This window comes from Propithecus coquereli, unplaced genomic scaffold (genome assembly GCF_000956105.1).
Source record: "Propithecus coquereli isolate 6110/MARCELLA unplaced genomic scaffold, Pcoq_1.0 Scaffold52, whole genome shotgun sequence".
Taxonomy (NCBI): Eukaryota; Metazoa; Chordata; class Mammalia; order Primates; family Indriidae; genus Propithecus; species Propithecus coquereli.
Window position 1 is genome coordinate 1198505 of NW_012151063.1, and position 4242 is coordinate 1202746.

The following is a 4242-nucleotide window of genomic DNA, read 5'->3' on the forward strand; positions in this document are numbered from 1 at the left end:
AGCAGCATGCCACACAAAAGTAGGTCTCATACAAAAAGTTATCGAATACGTGCCCATTCACCAATTACTTATTTATTTCACTGACTCCAGAATGAAGGTTTCTGTCGCTGGGTCCACATAGTTTGTTGGAACACTGTCATTAGAACTATGTTGCTCCAAGAATTAATATAGATGTGTTTGCAGACAGGATTTGTCTTAGGAGTTTTGCAGAGGTTTGCCCTGAAGGAATATGTGAACGTGTTGGTTTGCATTTCAAATGCTGCTGCGCTCGGAAGGGTGGCTCTGAAAGGCAGTAGCAGCTGTATCCCACGAGGCACCGCGTTTCTCAGACCTAAAGGTTTGGATTTGCTTTGTAAAGCAAAGCGAATCAGTTAAAAACTACAGGATGAGAGCTGACAATGGAGTGCCCCCCGGAACAGACAGCTGCCTGAATGGCTAAAAGCAAAGCTCTTGTTTAAACACTCTGGACTGCCTGTCTCCATTCACAATAACCTAATAAATATGGAGCCAATATATCTCTGTTTAACCCCTCTGTTAAGTGATAAGCTTACCTTAGAACTTAGAAGTTAATCTTTGAAAGACTTTGTAACCGTTTGCTCACGTAAATAGAATTAGTTAAAGAATCTGTAGAAGCCTTCTGTAAAAGCCTTTTGAAAATCTGTCAACCTGAGAGGAACTACCTGCTGTTATGTAAATCTGTTACCCCTGGCAATTATTCACTATTCCCTATAAGTTACCATGTAAGACCTCATTTGGGGCTTTTTGAGACCCACGGAGAAGGTCTAGGTCCCCTGAGATCCCGCTTTGCCTATAATCTTCATAAACTTATAAAACTATATCTTTGTCTCTGTGTATTCTTTTATTTCTTTCATTTTCCATTTTTCTCTATTATTTTCTTATCCCTTGCAACTCTACCAAAGGGACCCAGTTTTTTGCCGGGAACATTGGCCACATTCTCCGCAGAACTACCCTAAGCTGGGTAGACCATGCATGCAATTTTGTCTTATACTTTCTGAGCAAATTTGGCTTTTTTTTGCAATTAGGTATAAAGAATTTACTGTGTCACCATGAAAATGCCTAGTTAACACTTTGGACCATTAACTGTCTGGCTATGAGAAAAAGACTTGCTTTGCAGGTGTTCTGAGCTCACTCTTCTCTTCCCCAGGTAAGACGACAAGACATGAGACGGCCCTTCTATGACTGGTGAGTAGGCACATTCATGAACGGGCATTCTTCTCTAATTGTAGAGAGAAGGGTTCCTTCTTCACCAATATTTTCCCTATCCCGGGTGACTCTGGTTTTGCATAATGTACCTGAGAAATATGTGCTGAGAGCATCCTCTGGGAATGTGGGTTATCAGCCATTCCTTATGTCTTATGCAAGCTTTTAAAGTTTTTTAGATGTCAGAACATTACGGGGGTACACACGTTTAGGTTACATATATTGCCTTTGCCTGTTTGCTTTCTTTATTTCGAGACCATAAGCAAACTCAGACAGCCTTGTGATTTTCATACCATCTTTGTGGATCAGTGTTTTCGTTATTTTGTGATAGCCCTGGCATTCTGTATTACTGATTTTTGCTTGAAATTTTCATGCAACTGATGTTATTATTGCTACAAAAAGTTTTTTTTTTTTTAACTACTATTTGCCTGGTACAGTTTTTTACACCTTTTTGGGTTTCAAATTTTATTTGTGTTTCGGTTTTATAGGCTTCCTTTAGGAAAAGCACATGATGCATTTTTTAAAAAAGAATTAGTATGAGATTCTTTTCACTTTCATAGTCTGATAAGCCACCTACATTTGTTATAAATGTTAACATAGTTGGTCTTATTTCTGCTATCTTACATGCTGTTTAGCATTTTTTTATTTCAGAATATTACAGGGGTAACAATGTTACATACATCGGTTACATAGAGTGCCTTTGCCCTACTGCGCTCTTTAATTATTTCGAGGTCTCTGTCGGTTTTCTTTTCCTTCTTCCTACCATTTATGGGCTATATTCTGGTTTTCCTTCTTCCTACCATTTGTGGGCTATATTCTGGTTTCTCTACTTCCTTCCTCACTTCCGCCCTCCAGTGTCCTGGAAACTACGTCTCACGTTTCCCTTCATCATCTCCGCATGGTTATTAACTTATCGAAATATGTCGGTTCATCAGCATCTCTGTCCTCCCCTCAAAGAGCACAAAGACTGGGGAATGTTTGAACGCCACATTCCTCCCTCTCTCTTTCATCCTCCCATATAATCATCGCTTAGTCAATTGTTTACCCCTTCCTACAATAATTATTATAGTATTATTATCATTTTCCTGTCAGTACATGTTTAGGGTTATCAGCATGTTTTATCTTTTTTTCTTTCAATGTCTTTTCTTACGTCTACCCTTTCTTTCTGGGACAACTTTCTCTTTTGCTGAAAATATTCCTCAGTAATCTTACATGAAGATTCCTTGAGTTTGCGGGTATCCCCAGGTGCCTACAATCTCTTCTCATTCTTCGGTAATGTCGTGGAAGGGTGTAGCATTCTAAATTCACAGTGACTGTTCTCTCAGCACTCTGGAAACAGCGGTACAAAAGCAGATTATGTAACCCAAATGTGTGTACCTCTGTAAAATTCTGAAATTAAAAAGAAACCAAAATAAATATCAGTGAAATGGGCAATTAAAAAAATTTGTAGAGTCAGGGTCTCACTATGTTGCCCAGGCTGGTCTCGAACTCCTGGCCTCAAGTGATTCTCCTGCCTCAGCCTCCCAGAGTTCTGGGATTACAGGTGTGAGCCACTGCACCTGGCCCCAGGTTACTCTCTAATGTAGCCAACTGTTTATCTGATATAATGAGGTTATCATTTAATTTCAATGACTATGTTTTCCATGTCCACATTTTTTATTTTGTTACTTTAATAAAAAAAAATAAAAAACTGTCCTGTTCTCCTTTGGAAATGCCTTGTTCTTGCTGTCCAGGTTTAATTTCTTGATCCTTTGGTTAGAACCTCCTTAGCACGGGTACATGAACGAAGGTCCCAGGAAATTATTAATAATGACCTGATGATTTCATCTGCCCACTTGATACCTATCATCTATTTATCTAACACATCTCTCTAATCCATCTATCCATCCTCATCCACCCATTATCTATGTATCTCTCTTTGGTCATTTATTGTCTATCCATACTCTACCATTTCTATGTTCTATCTACTCCTAGAAACATTTTGCTCTCTTAATTTTGTTTTTCTTTGTTTGCAAGCTCATCTTATAAATGTGCCAATTTTTGTGGGATTTTGAGTCAGGGTCGCCCCAAGACCACCCCCAGGTTTATCGATTCACTAGGAGGACTCACAGGACTGTGCTAGAGTTGAGCTCAAAGCCGTGATTTATTGCAGCTAAATGACGAAAAAAAAAAATCTTTCAAGGGGAAAGGCACCAAGTGTAAGTTAGGAGATCAAACGCAAGCTTCCACGACTCCTCTTGGTGGAGTGACACAGGATGAATTTATCCCCCCGCCCCGCCGCAGTAGTTCTGATGACACATAAGGAATGTTGTCCCCCAGGGAAGCTCCTCAGAGATTCAGCACCAAGGCTGTTTGTTAGGGGCTGCTCACGCAGGCACCTGCTGCCTGGCGCTTGCCAAATATCTGGGCTCCCAGAAGGAAAGCAGGTGTTCAGCATAAACCACACAGTCTGTAGAAACAGTTTGGGTGCAGTGACGACGCCCTGTCATCAGTTAGAAAATGCAAGAACCCTGCCACATTCCAAGTCTCCAGATTCTAGCCAGAGCTCAACCCTGCAAGCTGGCCTTTCTGAAAAGTGTAGCCTCAGGCCAGCCAAGCTGATTCTTTTCCAGATACGGGTGTGTTGTGCAAACGCACCTGTGACATAGCGTCTCTCTGGCTTTCACCTTGCTCTCACATAACACGTGGGTTTAAACTTGTTTTATGCAGCTTGGGGGTTCTGCGTTGTTGGGATGGAAAGTCCAAATTTGGACCCAGGCACTTGGACAGCACCAGCTTTGGGTACCACTTTCTCATGAGTTTCCTTTCTCTGTCACGGTTTTGGGTGGATGTCTGCCTCTCCACTTTGCCTCGGGGACAGTGTCGGTCACGGCAGGGCTTAGGTTTTTAATCGCCACAGCAAGGAGAAGCCACTGGACTTCTTTAGGGAGTCCTGTATTTGTGCATTTTATTGGGTCTCTCTGCATGGGGCTGCATTTTGCAGGGGGCAGGGGCAAAAGGGGAAGTGGTTGGGCCAACTAA